Genomic DNA, 24,400 nt, shown 5'->3' with positions numbered 1-24,400 from the left:
TGTTAAAATTGAGCCCACATTCACAACCTCAGCTCTGATATTTTCCCTGTTGAGCAATGTCACTCCTCCCCCTTCCACCTCTATTGCGTCTAAAGCAACAGAAGCCCAGAAAATTGACCTGTCAGTCCTGCCTCTCCTGCAACCAAGTTTCACTAATGGCCACAATGTCATAATTCCACATGCCAATCCATACTCTAAGCTCGTCTGCCTTTCCTACAATACTCCTGGCATTGAAATAGATGCACCTGAGAACATGTCCACCACAAACAACCCATTGACTTCTAACAGTGCATGCAATTTTCACATCATCTTTTCCCTCCTCCACTCCTCTATCTGCTCTGGGACTCTGGTTCCCATCCCACTGAAAATCTAGTTTAAACCCCCTGGAGCAGTACTTACAATGTGTTTGTCAGTAGGTAAAGGGTCACTGTGAATGATCCCTGGTGTGTAAGTGGGTTTGTGAGGGGGGGATGGAGGTGGGTGAGGAGGGAAGCTTATAAAAATGTGGGAGAATTAAATAAGGCTGGTGAAAATGGGGGGTTGATGGACTCAATGGGCCAAAGGGCTTGTTTCCATACCCGCTAACTCAGTAAATGGTCTCCTTTGTCAATAAATGTGGTGAAGAGTATTGTGTTCATTGAAAAGAAGTTATGCTAACTGGAATAACAGCTCTTGACCATAATTTTCACATAAAAATTTCATAATTTGATAATAGCAAAATATAGTATTTTCAGGTATTTTGAACTTCTTCATTCTATTAAAAGAAATAAATTTCCCTGCTTCAAAAACACCTTCTATCTTCTCAATTCCATGACACTGTCAAATCTTTAAAAATTTATTTACCATGGAAAATGGAATCAATCTATTCTGAAATAATCGCATTTTTCCAGACAATAATCTCCTCTCCGCCCCCCCCCCCCCCCCACCCAATTTCTTTATCTACTTTTGGTTTGATCCAATATTTCCAGATCTTGCATAGAGTTCAAGTATCTTCTTTGGGAGCAACGCTCAGTTTAATTTAGTTTAAACTTCTCAGCTTCTCGGCCTGTACTGAGATGCACCCTTGCATCCAAACTGGTGATGGAGAGAAGTGCTTTAAAATCATTCATTGACCCAGAGCCTGAACTCTTATCACATGGATGTAATGAAAGATAAGACTCTGCATTGGTGAAGAGAATATTTCCTGCTGTGGACATTTTCTCTATACAAGCAATTCAATGATTTGGGGCAGGTATATTACATTTGATAGGCTTTTTCATGGGGCTGTACAATTTACCAGAGAAATCAATGAAGTTTCAGCAGAACATTTTAAATATTAGACAGCAAAAAAATAACTGTGGTTGTATTTTTTATTTAATCGTTCAAATACTGAGTTAACTTAAAACATGTGCATTTTAGCACCTTGTGGTGGTCAGGTCAATTTAATTGAAGTGTACTTCAAGAAATGTTGCAGATGTCCCTAATTGCAAAACCAACATCTATTCTCATGCGTACATGTTTATCTTTTAACTTTTATTTTATTTTACTTACAAGAGTGGAACCTGTTTCTGGCTTTCTGGCCTTTTAAACCCAACCCACCCAATTACACCCAAATTAACCTACAACTCCCTAAGTTTCGAAGGGTGGGAGGAAACTGAAGCACACGAAGGAAACTCACGCAGACAGGGGGAGAATGTCCAAACTCCTTAAGACATTGCTGAATGCAAACCAGGGTTGCTGACGTTGTAATAGTGTTGCGCTAACCATTACGCTAGCTGTGTATCAGCCAGTGATTCATATTGGGAACGCCTGCAAGGACCTGGTTTCCCATTTTCTGAGGGGATGGTCACACCCCTGTTTCCCACAACTGAGAGGCATTTAATTCAGCTGTGACTGAATCTTGGTTCTGTTTCTCCATGGGCAGTGAACAAACTGCTTGGACAATTTGAGGGATTCATTTGTAGTGCCGAAAAGGAAAACTCATTAGGATTATACTAACTAGATCCATGGAACATAGTCACTTAGGGAATGCTGGAGATAATGTCGACTACTGGAGTGATTAAGGGCAGACATTGAGGCATAAATTGCTTTGCTCTCAGTCTTATTTCCTCCAGTAAGACAGACGGTTTCACTCTGTAATTTTGCTGAATATTCTCTTTGTCTATCTCATCTGATAATTGTATTTAAAATTAGATTTCACAATATTAACAGTTCTTTCCTTCATGGCCTGTTAGTTTGTTATTTGTCATGAGTTTTCAACAATGCTCCTTTTTCTAACTCTCCTGCTGGGATACTTCTGGCACCATCCTCTGAGGTCTGACCTTTAGTGTTCTGCACTTGTCAACTTGGTCTCAATCATAGAAATGTACAAAACAGAACTGGGTCCTCCCAGCCCACCTTGTTCATTCTAACCACGATGCCCCTATTTTTTGAATATTTTAGATTTTCCAAGACTCACACAAATCCAAAACAACAGCACAACCTTCTCAACAATGATATGTTAGATTCAGAGTCCATTTTCCCCTTCCCACCCCTCTCCCTTCCCTCCCATACCCTAATACCACAAGGAAAAGATTATGTAAATTAAACAAACATAAAGAACAAAAAATCTATAGTCACAGACCCTTAAAGGAACCAAATATAAACCCAAAGAAACATAAATAACTCTTAGTATGGATTTTAATCTTTCTTCTATTTAGAAGGGGTGTAACCTCACTGACAAAAGGCAAAGGAGGAAAAACCCAACACCCAACCCCAACCAACCAATTTTCCCTTGCAACCGCTGCAATCGTGTCTGCCTGTCCCGCATCGGACTGGTCAGCCACAAACGAGCCTGCAGCTGACGTGGACTTTTTACCCCCTCCATAAATCTTCGTCCGCGAAGCCAAGCCAAAGAAGAACTATATCTGTGTACCTATATACTGCAAATAAGACTGCCATACCCCAACAAATGTGTCATATTTCCTATTCAAATTGTACATGATTTTCTCCAGGGGAATACATCTCAGTATTTCCATCTTCCCCCGTGTAATATTTAGTTGGGAGTCGGATTTCCACGTGACCATTATACATTTCCTAGTTACCACTAAGGTGACCTTCACAAACTGAATTTGGTACTTAGTTTAAAACTCACATCCATACTGTTTCCCAGGATCCAGTGGAAAATCCACCTTTGTAATTTTTTTCAGAATGTCCCCCAGGTCCTCCCAGAAGGATCTACCCTTGGTACACAACCAGGTTGAATGGATAAAGGTTCCAATCTCCACACCACACCTAAAGCACATTTCCAAAATTTCTGGTTTGGATTTATGTAGGTACAGGCTGGTGCAGTATAATTTCTTGCATCAACTGTACCTACATAAATCCATTGTTGATGTGCCCAAGTCTGACTCCCAACTTTCCCTTGCCTTATATAAGCCTGGCTTTGGACCCTCACTTTGGAATAGGAGATACATCATAAATAAACATGCATATTCACACTTCGAATTAGAATCTCCATTTCACTACACATGTGGAGGGCTATAGATGGTCCCAAATGATTCCTTTAAGAAAGATCTTAACTGAAGACAGCAGAAGGAGGTTTTATTCGACAAATCATACTTATTCCTCAGCTGTTCAAATGACACAAGCGTCCAGGATCTTATAATCCAGTCATGGGTATTAAACCATTCTGGGACAAGGGCATTTTAGGAGACAATCCCACCTTTAACCCAAAACATTGATTTATTTTTTGACATGTTTGAATTATGTCTTAATATGGGATTATCTGTTTCCCTTGATATCAATATAGTGTCCCACTTATATATTAAACCTCCTGCTATTTTTTTCTCCTACCAATTTATGCCCAGGATGCCTCATTATGCTAATTCCTTTTGCCTGCATTAGGCCTATCTTCCTCTGCATCTTTTCCAACCAAATACCTATTTTTTAGATATTGTAATTACAGTACAACTCCTATTATCCAAAATGGTCAGGTAAACAATATTTTCAGATAACTGGTCATTTTTTAAAGGGAGCCCAGTTGCAACAGACCACTTCTCCTCCAAATGATCAGGTGCTGTGTCATGCAGTGGCCAATGTGAAGAGAGGGGCAAGGTCAACCCACAGAAAGCTGCTGGACCGGAAAGCATTCACAGCAGAGAGCTCAGGGGATGTGCGTCTCAGCTAGCAGATGTCGTCACCGACATCTTTAGTATCTCCCCAAAAAGTGCCGTCATCCCCATGTGCTTCAAAGCCACCACCATTGTTCCCGTGCTGAAGACGTTGTCTGTGACCTGCCTCAATGACTACCGCCTGTTGCACTCGTGTCCATCGTCATGAAGTGCTTTGAGAGGCACATCATGGGGTACATCATGCTCCTGCTACCCCCATCACTGGACCCCTGCAGTTTGCATACAGATCCAACCGCTCTACAAACAATGTCATCGCCAATGCCCTCCATCTAGCCCTCACCCACCTGGAAAATGAGGACTCATATTTTCGAATGCTGTTTATTGACTTCAGTTCAACATTCAACACAATCATACCTCAGTACAGGTACACAATCCATTATCCGGATTTTTCCGGATTTCAGAACAAAAGCCAGCTGCCCCAGATTTAAGCCCACCTGAAATGTGCTGCCGTATTCACCCCCGTCCAGTCACGCTGGTGTCTCTCTCCCCCTTGCCCACCCGAGTCACGCTCCTGTCTCTCCCCCCCACCCGAGTCGTGTTACCGTCTCTCTCTCTCCTCCCCCCGCCCAACCGAGTCGCACTGCCTTCTCTCTACCCCCTCCCCTGCCCACCTGAGTCATACTGGACTGCATGGCACTTCTCAGTGTTTTGGCTAGAGTGACTGCCCAGTCATAGGTTAAGGGCTCGGTCTCCAGCAGCCTCTGTCGGATGTAACTAGAGTCAATCCCGTTCACAAAAGCATCCTGCTTCAAGGCATTGCGGTGTTGTTGCACATTGACTTCCCTGACATCACATTCATTTGCCAACGAGTCGAGGGCCAATGCATAGGCAGCATCACTTTCCCCGGGCTTCTGGCGTCTAGTCAGCAACTGGTGTCGAGCAAGCACCACATTCCTTGGCGCTGCATAGTAACCAGTCAGACGTTCCCGGGCTATAGCCAGAGTGGTAGCTCCTTGCGTTACGGCGTAAGGGACCTCACCCAGCAGAGAGTTCAGGTGGCCCCACTGTATCGCCTCATCGACCACGTTGTTTCGAGCCATGTTGTAATCGAAACAAGCAATCCAGTGGTTGAAAATTTCTCTGGCCCTCGGGGCAGTCTGGTCGATTATCAGCCGCTCTGGCTTGAGGGCTGCATCCATTTCTGCTAATAAAATTGAAGTGCCAGTTGATGAAATAGACAAAGACGAGGTGGTCAAACAATAACATTGGCTTTTATTAGCAGGAACTCATGGTACAATAATGAAAGACAATAGATGCATATACAGTTATACCCAAGGGAGTGTCCTTAACAGTAGAGATAATGCACAGCCAATGTTAGTACAGCAAGGCTCGCCAGAGGGGAGACAGGTAGCTTGGCAGATATTCACCACATTCTCCCCCACAAACATAGTTGTGCTGCTATTTCTCTTTCTCTCTCTCTCTCTCTCTCTCTCCCCCACGCCACCCCCCCCCACCCCTCCACTGTACCAGCACCAGGAAAAAAAATGCCGGATTTTGGAACTTTCCAGATTTTAGATGTCCGGATAAAGGATTGTGTACCTGTACCTGATAACGACATTGAGCCTGCTGGGTCAATGCTGCTCGCTCTGCAACTGGACTCTTAACTTGTTGTCGGGGAGACCACAGGCACTCCAGATCGGAAATAGCACTTCCACTCCTTCACACTGAGCACGGGAGGGCCCCCAGGATTGTGTGCTGAGTCCACTCTACTGACTCACCGATGTGTAGCTAAACACAGGTCAAACAACATCATCAAGTTTGCTGACGACATGACCATGGTGGGGCTGATCAGTAAGAATGAGGAGTCAACATACAGGGATGAGGTGCAGTCGCTAATGGACTGGTGCACACCCAACAACCTGTATCTGAACATTAATAAAACAAAAGAGATGGTTGTCAACTTTAGAAGGGCTCAGAGGGACCATTGATGACTCAACCATTGAGGTCATTAAGAGTATCAAGTTCCTTGGAGTGTACTTGGTGGAGAATCTCACCTGGTCCATTACCAAAAAAGCCCAGCAGGTTCTCTACCTCCTGTGAAGGCTGAAGGAAGTTCATCTCCCACCCTCCATCCTCGCTACATTCTAACAAGAATGCATTGAAAGTATCCTGGGCAACTGCATCACCGCCTAGTTTGGAAGCTGTATCTCCTTGGACCACATCTGCAGAGGATAGTGAAGTCAGCGTAAAAGATTATTGGGTGTTCTCTTCCTACCATGAAGGACATCTCCAATGCTCGATGCAGGTGAAAGGGAATGAACATTGTGAAGGACTCCACACACCCCTCATGTAAACTGTTCTCCCTTCTGCCATCTGGTAGGAGGTACTGTCGCACTCAAGCCCTTATATCCAGATTGGGAAACAGTTTCCTCCCCTCCCCAAGCCATCAGGCTCCTTAATTCCCAGAACATATGTGGATAGTGTACCATGGAATTTTACTGTATATGTCTTAATATTTTATTGTTTAACTATTCTAACTTAAATTTATCATATTTATCCTGTCTTTACTGTGTGAGCATGGTATGAACGATAAATAAAGGTGATTTGACTTGTACCAGTGCTTAAACAACGACAAACAACAAGGGAAGGCTTTTAAAGCATGAAATAAAGTTTAATTCCCACCAAAACACTGCGTGAACAAAATAAGATAAATCCAACACCAAAAACTTGAAATTCTACTCTGAGTTTTTTCCAAAATTCCAAAACATTTTCAATCTGTGACGTCATTTCAGCTCTGAAAAAATTTCAGGGAACTGAGGATTGTTTCAGATATCCTCATTTGTACAATTTTTTTCAGAAGCAAAATGATGTCATTTCAGCTTCAAATTTTTTTGGAAAAATTAGGATTTCTGATTTTTCTGAAATCCTCAATAATTGAAAAAAATTTCAGAGCCGAACAGCTATCACTTCCAGGTTTGATTATTTTGGATAATCCGATTTCGGATCATCGGAGTTGCACAGAATATCTGCCTTCTCTGGCAACTCACTCAGAAATTCACCAGCGTTCCGTGCAGAATTTCAATAAATGTAAACAGCTCTTTTTATGGTCCTGAAGCAGTTTACAGTTAGAATGGCAAGGGGAAGTTTAAGAGCCTGAAAGATTACATTTAAATTTTGACATACAGCACAGTAACAGGCCCTTCCGACCCACGAGACCGTAATGCCCAATTACACCCAGTTGACCAACAACCCTGGTACATTTTGGAGGCTACAAGGAAAGTAGAGTACGCAGAGGAAACCCACACAGAAACGGGGAGAATGCGCAAATTCCTTACAGACAATGCAATATTTGAAACTTGGTCGCTGGCACGGTAGCAACGTTGCGTTAACTGCTTTAAACATAGAAAACATAGAAACATAGAAGATAGGAGCAGGAGTAGGTCATTCGACCCTTCGTGCCTGCTCCGCCATTCAACGAGATCATGGCTGATCTTAAAGTTCAGTACCCCGTCCCCGCCTTCTCTCCGTAACCTTTAATACCCTTATACTGAAGAAATAGATCTAATTCTCTCTTAAGTAGATTTAATGAACCTGCCTCTACTGCCCTCTGTGGCAATGAATTCCACAGATTCACCACCCTCTGGGTAAAGAAATTCCTCCTCATCTAGGTCTTAAATGGTTTGCCTATTATCCTCAAATCATGGCCCTGGGTTCTGGATTTTCCCATTATTGGAAACATCCCATCTGCATCCATTCTGTCCAGTCCTGCCACAATTTTATATGTCTCTATGAGATCCCCTCTCAATCTTCTAAACTCCAGCGAGTACAATCCCAATTTGCTAACCATGCCCCCAGATGATGGATAAAAACTGTCTTCAGGCAAGTCTTCATGCATCTGTGCCTGAAAGCAAGAGGTTGTGACCAGGATGATGAGGGCCCTATATTATATTGGCTGCTTTCTTGAGGCAGGGCCTCACAAAGATGCATTCGATAGTCAGGAGGTCAGAACCTGCAATGGACCAGGCTCTGTTGACCACCTTCTCCAAACTTCTGCACTTGAATGACCTAACAAAGTTGAGATGCAACCAGTCAGTACATTTTTCACAGTGCACCTGTGGAAGTTTGATAGAGACTAGCTGATATGCTCAATCTCCTCAGACTTTTTGGAAAATCATCTGATTTAAATTAGCTCCACCGATCTACCAAAGAAATTAGTCAAGTTTTTTATCTGACCATTTTAAATACTAGCAAAATCAAATCTAGGTTTTTTTCATGCAATCAGGCAAACTTTCAGTTAATTCAAACACCAATTGCAACTTTGTGTCTTGTTGTGGCTGCCTGTAAGGAATTTGTATGCTCCCTCCACCTCCGCATGGGTTTCCTCTGGACGCTCCAGTTACCTCCCACATTCCAAAGATTTACGAAGTTAGAAGGTTAATTGGTCACATGGCAAAACCCATATCGCTTCTCGTTCATGTACATGTCTGCAGCCAGTGCAAAGAAGCACAATGAGGTAAGTTAGCAGATGATCAGTGTTGGGAAAGATTGGAGCACTTGGGTGGCAAGAGGATTCTCCTGCACTTAGAAAAGGCAATGTAAGCACTGCCCAGGTACTGTACTGGGGTTGGCAGCTGGATATATATGATCCAGTCCAGGGAACAGCCAATGCTGCTGTTTCAGAACCTATTCTGTTCCATGGTGTGCAGCAAAGAAAATCTATTTCCTGAATAGTTCGGTGGTTTGTCCTCTGCAAACAAGAATATACAAACCATCAATCTTTGTCGTAGAGGTCTGCCAAGATAAATACTGGACTCCATGCTCCGAATGCAGTCCTTGCTCCTGTTACTATATTTTTTTTTAATAGAAATTTTTTCCAGACATTTTTTTCCATTGCAGCATGCTTTTTTAGTTTGGATCTACAATTCTCCTCCATGAAATGCCTCTTATTCTTTAGCCTGACTGTATGAATTTCATGGGGACAAGAGGGGAATTGATGGGTCCATGGTGAGTGTAATTGTGTCGTTTTTACATTCTGCACCTTCAGCCTTCCCTTGATCTGCAAGTGAGCTATGCAGAGAAATTTTAAAAGAAAATACGCCAACTTGTCTTACTGTGGAGCTGTCAGGCACAAATGAGAAGGCAGCCTTGCTTTCTGTTCACAAAGTTACACAAGTCTACATCATAGAAGCAGGCCACTTGACCTAACTGGTTCAAGGTTGAGTTACTACAGAAAATTAATCATGTCTCACAAACATGATTCAGCTTTTTTGATGAAATAACTTGGAAAATTTCTTGGAGGCAGAGCAGCACAAAAGTCTGCAGACACTATGATTGAAGTTAAAAACACAACACTGGAGAAACTCAGCAGGTCAAACAGTATGCAGCAAAGATTTAGATAACCAATGTTTGGGCTTGAGCCCCTCATCAATTAAACCTCAATTAAATATCTCCTCCGCCTCCTTTGTTCCAAACAAAATAAACCCAGCCAGGTCAATAATTTGTTGAACTAAACACGTTCCAGGGCCCAGAATAATATTCCAGAGACCCAACATCAAATGTCTCCATGGCAGCTGTGGAATTTAAAGTCATTTAGTCATCTGTAATTTATGTAAGCAAATAGTCTTGAAAAGATGTTCGGGCACCTGTCTACATTTTGCTCATACATTGGTTATGTATCTTTATATTTGCTTCATAAGGTAAACTGTTTGACCTGCTGAGTTTCTCCAGCATTGTTTTTTTTTTGCAGCAGGCAGGGTTTAAATGGACTTTAATCATGCTTTAGATAAAGGTGGATCGAGATGGTTAAGGCACAAGGAAAGCAAAGCATTTTGGCAAACTGGATCTAAAACTTTATTGGTGATGGGAGGCAGAGGGTAGTGTGCATGGGTGTACAGGTGTTTTTCTGACTGGAAATCTGCAACAAGTTGTACACTTCAGGGAACACTTTTGGGATCTTGAAATAATATAAGGTGGCATGATGAGAACGTTTGCTGACGCCACAAAATTGGTGGAGTCGTAGATAGTGAAGAGCATCTGAGGATAAATCAGGACATTGATCAATTAAAAAGTTGAGCAGAGCAGCAGCAGGCTAAATTTAACACTGACAGGTGTGAGTGATGCATCATCAATAATCACCAAAGACTGGCATTGTGGAACTGTCAGGCTTTTATTAACTATAGACTACAACAGCCTTCAACCTCATTGACTGATCAAGGCAGAGTGGAATGGGAAGCATGCAAAGGACTATGGGTAGGATTGGTCTTGGAAGGCAGCAGCCAATCATAGCACAAGAATGGTTTCCTTTAGTGAGTAAATGCTTGGTGGAGAATCTCACCTGGTCCATTACCAAAAAAGCCCAGCAGGTTCTCTACCTCCTGTGAAGGCTGAAGGAAGTTCATCTCCCACCCTCCATCCTCGCTACATTCTAATGAGAATGCATTGAAAGTATCCTGGGCAACTGCATCACCGCCTAGTTTGGAAGCTGTATCTCCTTGGACCACATCTGCAGGGGATAGTGAAGTCAGCGGAAAAGATTATTGGGTGTTCTCTTCCTACCATGAAGGACATCTCCAATGCTCGATGCAGGTGAAAGGGAATGAACATTGTGAAGGACTCCACACAAGTAGAGTAAATGGCAAGGACCTTAATTTTAGACATTCAGCATGGTCACAGGCTCTTCTGCCCCTGGAGCCTGTATAGAGTTGCACATTTTCCTTGTTTGTATATTTCTGTCAGGCACTCTGATTTCTTCTCACCTCCCAGAGATGTGTAGGCAAGTAGGTTAATTAACCACTGTAGATGTCCCTGCCCTGTTGGAGGGTTGCCAAAATTGGAGGAAAGTTGTTGGGAAAGTGAGGAGAGAGTGGGATCAGCGTAAATGAGTGCTCGACGCAGAATCATGCAGTGTGCATCAAGGCCATTGGGGCCACCCTGCCAATGCAAAACAGTGAACACCCTTCTGTATTAATCCCATTTTGGCCCATAGCCTTCTAATGCTCATCTTGACACCTATGATTCGCCACCTCACTCTCCATCCCATGACCCAACTGTTATATTTAGATTTACAGATTTAGCACGGTAATAGGCCCTTCCAGTCCAAGAGCCTACACTGCCCAAATACACCCACGTGACTAAAGTCCTTGGAACTGTATGCAATCACGTTTTTAAATCCATCTTTTAAAAATTTTAAATTTAGACATACAACATGGTAACAGGCCCTTCCGACCCACAAGCCCATGCCACCCAATTACACCAAATTGACCTACACCCCATATGCTTTTGAACGGGGGGAAGAAACCAGAGTACACAGAGGAGAATGTACAAACTCCTTACGGAAGCTAAACCCGGGTCACTGGTGCTGTAACAGCATTGTGTTAACCACTATGCTTACCGTGCCACCCCACTTGAAAGCTTTGTTGCTCACTTACACTGCAGTTAACCAATTGCCAAATGCTAAGCTCTGCAAGGGGAATTATCCTCCCTGCTCCCACAGAAAGCACTCAAGTACCACTGACTTGTCTCCCTTTGCCAGCGACCTGACTGCCTTGTTTCCAACAATAAACCAGTGATCACAAGAATTAACTACTGGTATTTTGTTGAAATCAAGGCACACATTTTACAAGCATCCACCACTTTAGTGCCTGACAATCTGTTTGAGCTAAATGGTTCAGGGATAACTACTAGGCAACGGACAGGAGAGATTTACTTGAAAAATAAAAAAAAACAGCATGTTGGAAACCTAAGATAAAAAACAGAAAATGCTGGAGAAACTCAACAAATCAGACAACATCTGCAGGAAGAGATGTTTTATGCAAATGCAATGTTGGCCTTTCATTACTAGAAGTATTGAATGTAGAAGCAGGGAAGTTATGCTCCAACTATACAAGGTCCTAGTCAGGCCACATCTGGAGTATTGCATACAGTTCTGGTCTCCTTACTTGAGGAAGGATGTAATGGCCTTGGAGATAGTGCAGAAGAGGTTCACCAGATTGATTCCAGAGATGAGGGGGTTAGCGTATGAGGAGAGATCAAGTGAACTGGGACTGTACTCACTGAAATTTAGGAGAATATGAGGGTATCTTTGAGAAGGGTATAAAATTATGAAAGGCATAGATATGACAGAGGAAGAAAATGTTTTCATTGGTAGGAGAGACCAGAACTAGGGGACAGAGCCTCAAGATTCAGAGTAGTAGAGTAGAACAGAGATGAGGAGCAACTGAGGGTGGTGAATCTGTGAAATTTGCTGCTCATTGAAGCAGTGGAGGCGACCTCAGTAAATATATTTAAGACGAGGGGTTGAATAGATATTTACTTATTAAGGGAATTAAGGGATATGGGAAAAAAGTCAGGTTGGTGGAGATGAGCCAATCATCAGATCTGCCATTGAATAGCTGGATGGGTGATTCCTGCTCCTATTTCTTATCTGATGTCATGTTTATCAGAATTTATGATGAACAGTAATCCATCTAAATGCGAACTCATTCTCTTTATATACGTGGTATCTGGCCTGGTGAGTTTTTCCAGAATTTTCTGATTCTATTAAGAGCTGAGCTCCTGCTGTGATTAAGCCCTATTGCACCTACCCTGAGTCATCTCAGGCTTTCGGTTGAGGTGTCATTACCACAGCATTGGTTTTGCTGTGTGTGTGAGAACTTTGATGACATCAGCCAAAGGGCTTTCCACCTATGCTATTCCTCTTCATTTTACCCCACCCCAATTGAAGCAACGTGTGGGCAAAGGAATGCTGCGATTTCTTTTTAAACTTTCATTTAGCTTTGTTTTAAGTCAAGGATCAACTAATTCAAGTGTTAAATGTCTTTGAGCTCAGACAGACATTTATTTTAATGGTACAACTTGGTAGAAGTCCCATGAAACCCGTGCCGCTCAATTACACCCGAATAAACTATCAACCCCATACATTTTGGAGGGTGGGAGGAAACCAAAGCATCCTGGAAAACATAAGTGGGTCACATATACAAACTCCTTACAGACAGCGCCAGATTCGAATCCGGGTTACTGGCACTGTAATAGCATTGTGCTAACTGCTCGGCTTACTGTGATCGACCAAGATGGGATTTGATTTCCATGGTAGATGTCAAGTGTTTCAAATGCCATTGTGAGAATTTAATTTTTTTTAAAATCTTACTTTCACAGTATGCAGTGAAACGTTATCAGAATTCCTGCCAGTGTCTCTGCAATTATCATCTCAGTTTTATTTACTCCACCACATACTGGCAGTTCCCAAGTATTACACGAGTAACCTTACTGAGAGTGAGAGAGAGAGAGAGAGAGAGAGAGAGAGAGAGAGAGAGAGTACATTCACATAAGTATGGGGAGTGTATAATTAGAAAGGAAAATACATCACTAAAATAGTTCAAATTATGATAATAAGTTTATTTTAAAAACTTAAAAAAAACATGATTGCTAAGTGCAGATTCTTGCTTTGCTGAAGTAAGTTTCAAAACAGGGCAAAAGGCCTCTCTTGACACTCAAAACTGTTCTACTATTCTATCTCCTCAAGCTCATCTGGACCCCGACTCTTCCCAACCAAGATCCATTTCTTTCAATATTCCAACACAAAGGCAGATTCTTGTCATCTACACTGAAGCCCACAGGTTTATTTCAATCCAGTAAATGGCATCATACAATATCAAGTTTGGGACAAGCCTGCAAAATATTTGCACTTAAATTATTGCAGAACCCTCTATGGATTTTTTCCACAATCCTTTATTCTTGAAGTAATCCAGGCAAGTTTTATAGAAGTTGAGATAGAACCATAATCGGAATGGGAAGTGGAGAAGTGCCATCACACATTATATAATAGAGGTTCTCAACCTTTTTTTTTTCACTCACACCTAAAGTAACCCCTTACTAGCCACAGAGCACCTCTGGCATCCTATTCCATAGGTGCTCTGTGATTAGTAAGGGGTTACCTAAGGTGATATGTGAATGAAAAAAAGGTTGAGAACCTCTGATCTAAAATATCAATATTTGTGGCTTTCCTCCGCAACACTAATTATTCAACTTTACAGAGATCAATCCTATTCCTCTCAAACAATGCATCTGGTGTCTTTCTGCCTTACACAGTTCTTTCTCCAAATACTACTGGGTCTTCAGTATTTGAGACAGTCCTATTCCACGGTTCAGAGAAGCTCATTATTAAGGCACAAGTGCTGTGCTATGTTTGAACCCACCTGAGGTTTCTGATAAGATTTCTGGTTGTGACAAAGCACAGTAGGGTTCTGTGTAAATGTATGTATAGAATATAAGAATTCCTGATAAATATTTTAAGAAATTCCAAAAGTTCATTCACTCTGAGATTCTCATTATTTAACTTAATAAGAGTTCTGGATACATTTCAGTACAAGTGTGTAATTTCCATTAGGTATTTGTCACATTACAAAATAAACACAACCAGGTAGAGAAATAGGTGGGTCACTCATATAACTTTAGTCTAAGTGCAGTTGGTAAAATAGGTCCAGTCCTCTGGAAGATGTACAACATGCGAGAATGTTGACAGGATTTCAAGGTTTGAGTTACAGGGAAAGGTTGTTGTGACTGGGGCTTTTTTCTCTGGAGCGTAGAAGATTGAGAGGGGTGTTTAAGGTTGATAGAGGTGTTTAAGATTTTAAAAGGGACAGACAGAGTAAACATGGATAGGCTTTTTCAATTAAGAGTGGGGGAGATTCAAACTAGAGGACATGGTTTAAGATTGAAGGGGGAAAATTATAAGGGGAACATGAGGGAAAATTTCTTTACGCAAAAGGTGGTGGGGATGTGGAATGAGCTTCCGACAGACGTGGTCGAGGCGGGATCATTGGTTACTTTTAAGGAAACACAAGATAGTTACATGGATAGGAGAGGACTGGAGGGGTATGGACCGGGTGCTGGTCAGTGGGACTGGGAGGGTGGGGATTTGTTATGGCATGGACTAGTAGGGCCGAACTGGCCTGTTCTGTGCTGTAAGTGGTCATATGGTTATATGCACCAGTCAATGATTTTCCCCCTCTCTACTCCAACACCACCTCCTCCCCTCTGCTTAGTCACTGCCCTTCTACCAAGATTCAATTTATTGTCATGTAATAAAGACAGTGCAACATTACACAGGATTTGTTTTCGTCTGTGCCAAGTGGCCAAATTCATCTGAAGGCTCAAGACCATGAAAATCGTTGGGCTTTTCAACCATGAAGAAAATATTACAAGATAAACCATCTTCAAATATACATTCAATTTCTTTCATCCATGAAATATGGCCATTACTGATAGAGATGTCTAGGCCAACATTTGTCTCTTAAAACAATGTATACAGCCTGGTTATTTCAGAGGGCTATTGAAGGTCAACCAGAATAGCAAGTTTTTAGGACAATCGAATCCACATTCACAATTAAAAGCACTTGCTTTTATATATTTAATTGGTTAAATTTAAGTTTGGCAGCTATACCAGTGGGATTTGAACTTGTGCGCCTGAATCAATAATGCAGGACCCTAAATATTATCCTAGTAACTTAACCATTAAGCGACTGTCCTCTGATCTAATTCATAGCCAATTACACATTGTTTTTAAAGATCAGAAGTCAAGAAATGTTTCTGCTCACGGGGGAATGCAAATATGAAAAGTTTGTAATTACGGGGCAATAAGGTTAGCATAGCAGTCAGTGCAATGCTGTTACAGCACCAACGATTGGGACCGGGTTCGAATCTGGCACTGTCTCTAAGGAGTTTGTACCTTCTCCCCGTGTCTGCATGGATTTCCTCCAGGTGCTCAGTTTCCTCTCACCCTTCAATTGTGCGGCGCAGGTTAGTGGGCCGAAAGGGCGTGCTACTACGGTGAATATCTAAGAAATGTTTAAAAAAATTGAATGGCATTCACCAGTAAGAAAATTCTTTATCCTAAAAAAGTGCTGAAAATATGGAATATTTTCACATGAGGAGCAATTGGGGTAAACAGTAGACATAATTTCAACATGCAGCTGGGAGAGAGCAAGAGGGCTAAGAGAACAAAAGAACACTTGACAGAATTGGTGAGAGGAAGATTGTGTGGAAACCAATTGAACTGGCAAGATATATTCCTAAAAGTTCTATGAATTTCCAATGTCTTTTAGTAACGTTTCATCAAAATCTTGCTACAGTTATGTAAATCATGCCTTCAGTTTCATTCTGAAATATCTAAAAATAAGTTTAGACTCCAGCAGCTGTAATCTCGAGTTGTGATGCATGGAAAGGTGCAAATTAAATGCTGGATTTTTCAGCAGGTTTTATTCATTGGTAATTGTATTTCACCTTCATCGCATGACAGAAGAAAAATGGTGTTTCATGGAGCTGTCTTGTCAGTTTCAGTCACCACCATTACTGATAAAAATAACAACTCAAATGTATTATACAAAATACCAGTTGTCTTGGAGATAACATCAGGCAAGGAGATGACCTGAGGGTTTAGATGATCACAAATCTCACTCAAGGTCTCGAACATCATTTCAACCCCTGGTTTCTGACACTCAAATGCTGTTCCATTTTAAGGAGGTAATTACGGTAATTTAGCATTTATTTCACATGCTACGTTCATGCACCTTTGGAACGACGAGTCTGTCAACAAGATTGGGGTTTGTTTAAAGTCAGTGCATCGTTCACAGACAAGCCTGGCAGCTGAATTCACTCCCTAAACCTTTGTCGTCTTTCTACATTGAGTTGTTCCTGAAAATGCACATCCACTGCTGGTGCTAATTGTTGGTTCTTCTTGAGCCTTGGTATCAAAGTTTACTTCACCACATTCTCTCAAATGTCTTAGGAAATGAAGCACCATATTATGCATGATGTTGGCATTGAAAGCATGTTCAAAATTCTGTAGGATTATGCCTTTGTACAATGACCATGTTCAGAGAAGCTGGGAGGCACCAGACTTAGGTTATCTTCCCTGTTTATCACTCAAAGGGATAAATAGTTTTTATACTATTCTCAGTCAGTCATATAATTTAAAAAAAAATATGGCAGCACCATTGGAACTGCCGATTCAGACCCATGGAGAGCAGGAAACAGAGGCAGGGCACTCTCCCACAGGCTCCGACTGTCATTAGTTCTGTGCAGTGTTTTATTTTAAAATCTTGCATCCTTGGGGTCTGGGCCCAAGATGGATGCTCCGATGTTCGGCAGCAGCTACAAAGGGTTGCGGACCTCGAGGAAGCAGAGGTTTGGTGTAGCGCACCAGGAAATAGGGAGACAACCACTGATTTGAGAAGAAGTAGATGCAATGACCCGGAGGACAGTGACCATGGTGGAGGACCAGTGAGGGGCTCTGAGGCTGAAGAGCACCCGGGTTGTTGGTGACTCGAGGTGAGGAACCCACACAGGCTGTGAGCTCATGGCAATTGTAGTCGAAGGATTCACACTAGGTTGAAGACTTTTGGAAACTGGTTCAAGACCAGGTGAAGGGGTACCACAGTGAGTGGGTGCCAAGGGCTCAGGGGGGTTTCCTGATTGTGTTGAAGGTTTAGATCTGGAGCTTGGATTGCTGATGGTTTGGACTGAAGGCTACGTGGCTGCAGGGGAACTGGGGGCATATCCATGGGCACTTAGCAACACTGGGGGACTCTCTTTTGCTTTTCTTTCTCTGACTGTAAAGGGCACTGGGCAATTTCTGCTGATAGCAAATCTTTGCCTTATAGTAGACTAGAAAGAAAATTTTGTGTTATATCACATTCTTTGTTTTATTCCATGAAACTAAAATAATATAGAATAGGCACACAAATTCAAATAAGATTCAAATTTTGCTTTGATCTGAGTGGCTGATGGGGTAGTTAAGAAGACATAATTAAGAGCCATAATTGTGCATGTCTGGAATTACACGTGGCACACTGGATAAAAATGAAATACTTCCACCCTTACAAGAAATAACCATGCAATAGATTGATGCTCACCGTTAAGGAGATTTATTTAAATTTATTTCAGATGATTTCAGGAGGGAGATAGATCAACTAGTTAAGTGGTGTCACAACAACCTTGCACTCAATGTTAGCAAAATCAAGGAGCTGATTGTGGACTTCAGGAGGAATTCGTACCAGTCCTCAACTAAGAATCAGCAGGGGAGAGGGTCAAGAGCTTCAAATTCCTGGGTGGCAACCATCTCCGAAGATCTGTCCTGGAGCCTCCCCGTCGATGTTATCGAGCAGAAGGCTTGCCAGCAGCTGTACCTGGTAAGGAGTTTGAGCAGATTCGGTATCTCGCCAAAAACTCTCGAAAACTTACACAGGTGGAGAGCATTCTGTCCAGTTGCATCACTGTCTGTAATGGAGGCGCCAATGCCCAGGACAAGAAAAAGTCCAGGGTTGTTAACTCAGCCTGCGACATCAGGAGCGCCAGTCTTCACTCTATCGAGGATGGACTCTTGCCATTCAGGCCACACTCTTTTCACTTTACTACCACGGGGGAAAAAGGTACAGGAGCGTGAAGACGAACACCCAGTGGCACAAGAACAGCTGCTTCCCCTCTGTCATCAGATTTCTGAATGAACAATGAACCAGATACTACCTCACTTTGTCTTTTTTATTTTTCTTGCACTATTTTTATTTATTTTTAAATGTGGTTTTGAGAAATGTTTGCATTGTGATGCTGCCACAAAACCACAAATTCACAACAATAAATTCTGATTCTAATGATTTAGATTTAAATGAATTTAAATTCCTCAGATGATCTGGTCAGAGTTGTAGACATGTCTTCAGGTTATCAGTTCATTATTCTGCAAACTCTAGCTTCATAACCACTTTACCTGCACTCCTATATTTGTACACGGACGCAAGAAAAATAGAGGATTATGAGTATGAGTTTGTCGAGGAGGAGGTTCATAGGTCGGCACAGCCAGGCACTCGAATTACCAAACCGGGCCATGATGCAATGCACCTGTAGAAACTTGATTAAAAAATATTCGACGATGTGCCAAAGCTCTTCAGATTTTTGAGTAAGGGGAGGCACTGGTGTGTCTCCTTCACACTAAACCACTGTGGGGGTTAACTTAAGTTGGCCTTCATTGCTTTTCTCATGCGATGGCATTTTGGATTTGAGCTAAAGAAGCTGAGGTCATTCTCCAAAGGCAGCTGAGTGAAGATGGAATGGAGATATGCAAGGTCATGCAAGTTTAGACAGCAAAAAGAGTGGAAAAATACACCCATCAGTAAATGTTTCAGTAAATGTTTCAGGAATAGCCTACAAGCTTAAGCTGATGGGGTGTGAGAGGGAATGTTTTCTCCCGCACAATTTTTAACTCAGATCGATCGGGATTTTCAAAAATGAGGATTAAAGCAGAACCACGTAATTCTCATCAATAACTCATGTCAATAACTCTGGAGAGTGGAGAGCATCAAGTTCCTTGGAGTCCACTTAACTAGTGACCTACGTGAACAAACAACATCTCACTGGTCAGGAAGGTACAGCAATGACTACACTTCCTGACAAGACTGAAAACAGCAAGGCTACCGGCCACCTTCATGTCAACCTTCCATAGGACCTCTATCAAGAGCATCCTGGCTGGCTGCATCACATTGGGTACGTTTGCTGCAGAGAAATGGATTGGATATCAATCCACAGGACCGTAAGAGTGGCAGAGAGGATCACTGGAAGCTTGCTCGCCCATTGACGTTTGTCTGAAGAGGGTGAGCAAAATCGTTAAGGATGCCTTCCACTCTACACACAGTATCGTTCAGCTGCTCAGGGAAAAGATACAGGAATATCAGAGCCAGCACCGCCAGGCTGAGGAACAACTGAACAACCAAAGGAACTGCTCACATCATCCATTCGAGACTCTCATATTTCTGTAACAATATTTATTTCTATATATGACTAATTGTCCTGCATATGTATTGTTAATCTGTATGCGTTATGTCTGGTTTTGTGTCTGCAAGTTTGGCATCGAGGACAGGAGAATGCTGTTTCATCAGGTTGTACTTGTCAATCAGATTACAAGACTACTTTTGAATCTCTGGAGAAGAGGAAGCCAGAGTTACATGGCTAGAGGTCTTTAAAATTATGTACAAGGTCGAGGTTTTAAAGGATTGGCAAATGTTATCACATGTGTATGTGCCACAGAGGGAAGTTTGTGCAGTTTTTAATGCAAATGACAGATAAACTGCACAGAGATTGGAGGAGAAGCTTTCTAATTTTTTTTTAAATGTAGATATACAGCACAGTAACAGGCCATTTCGTTCCTTGAGCCCGTGCCAACCAATTACACCCAATTAACCTACACCCCGAGAAGTTTCAAACAGTGGGAGGAAACCAGTGGCCCCGGAGGAAATCCACATAAACACAAGGAAAACGTACAAACTTCTTACAGAAAGCGTAGGATTCGAACCCAGGTCCCAATTGCTGGTGTTCTAACAGCATTGCGCTAACCGCTATGCTAACTAACTTTCTTTTAGAGAATGCCTAGAGGGTAGAACATCTCATCCCAAACAAAAAGCAATACTGAGGTGCAGGTTTTCGACGTATTTGAGAGTAAGCTAATTAAATGCAAAGGACAAAGGAAGTGCGACATGAGGAGGGGGAAGAAGATGAAGCACAAACACTAGTATGGACTTTTTGGGTTAAATGAACTGCATCAGAACCGTGCTCTGGACAATTCTGAGTAATAAAGAGGTTAACACCTTTTCCATCCCTCTGTTTATAGCTCTAAGAGCCTTAGGTCAGAAGGTGAAGAGGCAGGGTTGACAAGAATTGAATGAATGTAATGTTACAATTAATGATGCAAATTTTACTGAAAGATAGTGGAGCCACAACAATTTAAACTCATCATCACAATTATGTATGCCAGATAGGATAAATAAAAGGAAGAGAAAATCAGGTTTTTTCTAATTTATGTATATATATATATATATATATATATATATATATATACAGCATGGTAACAGGCCATTTCGGCCGATAAGCCCTTGCCGCCCAATTACACCCTATTGACCTACACCCCCAGTACATTTTTGAACAGTGGGAGGAAATCAGAGCCCCCCCCCCACCCCGGAGAAAACCCACACAGACACGGGGAGAACGTACAAACTCCTTCCAGACAGCGCAGTATTCGAACCCTGGTCCCAATCGCTGCTGCTGTCAAGGCGTTGTGCTAACCGCTACACCAACCGGGCTGCCCAATCTAAAACCCAAGCAATGATTAAATATTTCTGGTGCTTGATTTTGCTTTGGCAAGTGTCATTTAGCATCTTCAGATGTTGATACAGTGGACAAGAACAATTGTGTGAAACCACCCACGTGGATGCCAAGATCTTCGGCAGTGAGAATATCAATGAAGAGTTCAACAGGTCAAAAGTAGTGTTTCATATTAACTTGACTCTGTAATGGTTGCAAAGTATTCTTAAAGAAAAAAACCATCAAGAAAACCAAGATCAAAACAACATGGTAATCAGACACTTAACCAACAGCAATATTTCAACTTTATTGTCAAAAAACAACTGCCCGAGTGTTCGCTTTACAAACAGAAAAATATCAAGTTAATCAATATACATGGCAATGAACATATTAAAAAAATAGATGGTATGCGGAATCAGAGAAGAATCTAGGAGAAAGTCAAGTTGCCTTGAAAGAGGAAGTTGCAGACAGAGATTTAAAATATGAGGCCAAGAGAGCAGGAGAAATATAGGACTGTTTAGGTCAACAATGTGCTGCTTGAAAATGTGGTGGAATCAAATTTGATATAATAGCCAGGTACTTACAGGTTATGTGGAATTAAATTGGACTGCCCTTTTAAAGATCTGACACAGACATGACAGGGCCAAAAAGAGAATCTTTCAATTAAGCGAACTTGATTTCTCAGTCTGCATCAGTCAGCCTTCTGTTATTTAAGCTCTGCTTGTTTTTCCCCCTCCTTCTGGGAGTGAAGGACATGCCCATTCGGATCTGCCCGGCTTGTGCTCCTGTTCTGCATTTTGCAATTCCCGCATTTTTACCCTCCAATTACTCCCATTCACCAGGCTGCATCCTTGTTTACAGCTTATTCCCATGCTCATCCTGGTTTTAATTTTCACTGCCACCCCCCCCCCCCAAACCTTCTTGTGTTTTTTCCAAGGCTCTGAGACTTGAAATATTTGTTCTATTTCTCTTCCCACTGATGTGGCCTCTCCTGCTGTGTATTTCCTGCATTTTCTGTTTGTTTTAAATTTTCAGCATCTCTAGTTTTTTTTAAATTTTCCCCTGCATTTCTATTCCATTTCTCCAAGTTTGGTAGCTTTTTTCACAATTTTCCATGCATTCATAAGGTATGGCAAGACCAGAACCGTCAAGAATTTTTTAAAAATTTAGACATACAGCACAGAAATAGGCCCTTTCACTCCACGAGCCCATGCAGCCCAATTACACCCAATTATACTACAATTCCAGTACGTTTTTTTTTAAGTTGGAGAAAACCAGAACACCCAGAGGAAACCCATCTGGTCGCTGGTGCTCTAATAGCATTCCGCTAACCACCATGTTAACCGTGCTGCTCAATAAGGTACAACTGCAGTTGGGAACACCACTTTGGTTTGCTGAGTTGCTCTCTACAGCAAAGTTAGGAATTTAGCACACTGCAGGGGTCTGGTTTCAGTAAAACCCTTGTAAGCCAGATGGGGTTTTACAGTAAATGGGTGTTTTAAAGGTCACCAATGCTGTACCACTCACTCCCCATCCACCAGGTTTGTTTAGTTGAAGGAATTTGAATGCCCCCGATGGCGTGGTGGGATTTGAAACAACATTGATCATCAGTCCAGGCATCTGAATTATACATTAACCTGTAGCACCGCCACATTATTGCATGCTGCATTTGTATTTGCTCTACAGATATCGGTAGCTTGCTCTGTAGAATGAAGAGAAGGTCCTCTGTGAATTACATCTCCAGTGGATGATGAAGCAACAGCAATCAAATGACTACTTCTGCAGACCTACAGAACATAAAAGTGAAAAATGATTACACGGTGGTCTATATGGAAAATCAACATTAGAAAAATATGATATGGTTACTTACCTAAATACACAGTGGTCCATGCAAGAAAAAGGAAATGACTGCTGAGGTGAAGACAACCTGAATCTCTCCCTGGTTCCAGTCATGCCTAGCTGACTACTAGTACAATATCTCATCGACCTCCACAGTAAATTGCACTGCCTTGTGAACAGTGAAGAAAGAAGGAGATTGTCCCTCACCCTTCAATATGCTCAGGATACAATCACCTACTTCTCGGTTTCAAGTTGAACTGAGGAATTGTACCACTTTCAGTGGGAAGTTTTGTTGACTGAAAATAGTGCTCAGTAGTTCCTCCCAGATACTTTGACAAGCTTTACACTTTTGTTGTCCTAATGGGGAAAGATTTTACAAGCACTCAAAGCCTCTGGTACCTCGCTCTATGTATGCCCATTTGTGGTAGTACACCACCTCCCTACTGCAGGGGGCAACACCTGTACCTGCAGGAATGTACTGCCGGCCTACTGCAGGGGGCAACCTCTGTACCTGCAGGAGTGTAAGGCAGGGATGTCAAACTCAAATTCACGGAGGGCCAAAATTAAAAAGTTGGACTAAGTCCAGGGCCGAACTAAATATTTATTGAAAATTTTCAACAACATCTGCATGTTTTCTCTTCTTTCAACATATGTAATGTTAAACTTTTCTTATTAAAATAAATGTTTAATAATAGTTTTGGATAAACTCTTTCCAGAAGCATTAACAAATGAGAAATAAAATATTCAATAAATAATATTTCTCTATAGAGGATTTGTCAAATGTTGCTAGTGTGCTGTCGAATAGTAAAATCTGACGGCTATTGAGAATGTGGGAGAATAACATGATTCCTGAAACAATCAAATGGGTGACTGATTGTGGGCATGAACTCTAGCAGGGTTATTTGCCATGCCCTTTTTCCATTGGTACAGATATCCTTTGATTTACACACTTTTCAAGTTTTATGCCAAATGAGCTTGTATCCAGGTGCAGGACCATTTTTAACCAGGAATATATTTATCACTGTGACATGAAACTATTGGAAGATCGTTTTATCCTGAGATTAAAGTTCATAATACTTACTCAGGCCTGTGTGCGGGAGGGCGGGGTTTGCAGGCGATCGGGTTGGACAACGACAGTGCGGGGGCATCGGCTCTCGCTGCAGGGCGGCATCTCGGCGGATCAGCGGCCCCGTCATCGTGAGTCGCGTGTCGGCCTGCGGCAGGGAGGGGGAGTGGGCAACGGTCCTGGCGAGGTCAGGCCCGAGGCCTCCGGTTCCGGGCGCTGGGAAGCGGCCTTGGCTTCCCCTGACACCGGCCAGGCCACGCTGCAGTTGGGGGGGCGGGCGGGG

Source organism: Narcine bancroftii, chromosome 8, assembly GCF_036971445.1.
Source record: "Narcine bancroftii isolate sNarBan1 chromosome 8, sNarBan1.hap1, whole genome shotgun sequence".
Lineage (NCBI taxonomy): Eukaryota > Metazoa > Chordata > Chondrichthyes > Torpediniformes > Narcinidae > Narcine > Narcine bancroftii.
The sequence above is the reverse complement of the archived record's forward strand: the minus strand, read 5'-3'. Positions refer to the sequence as shown.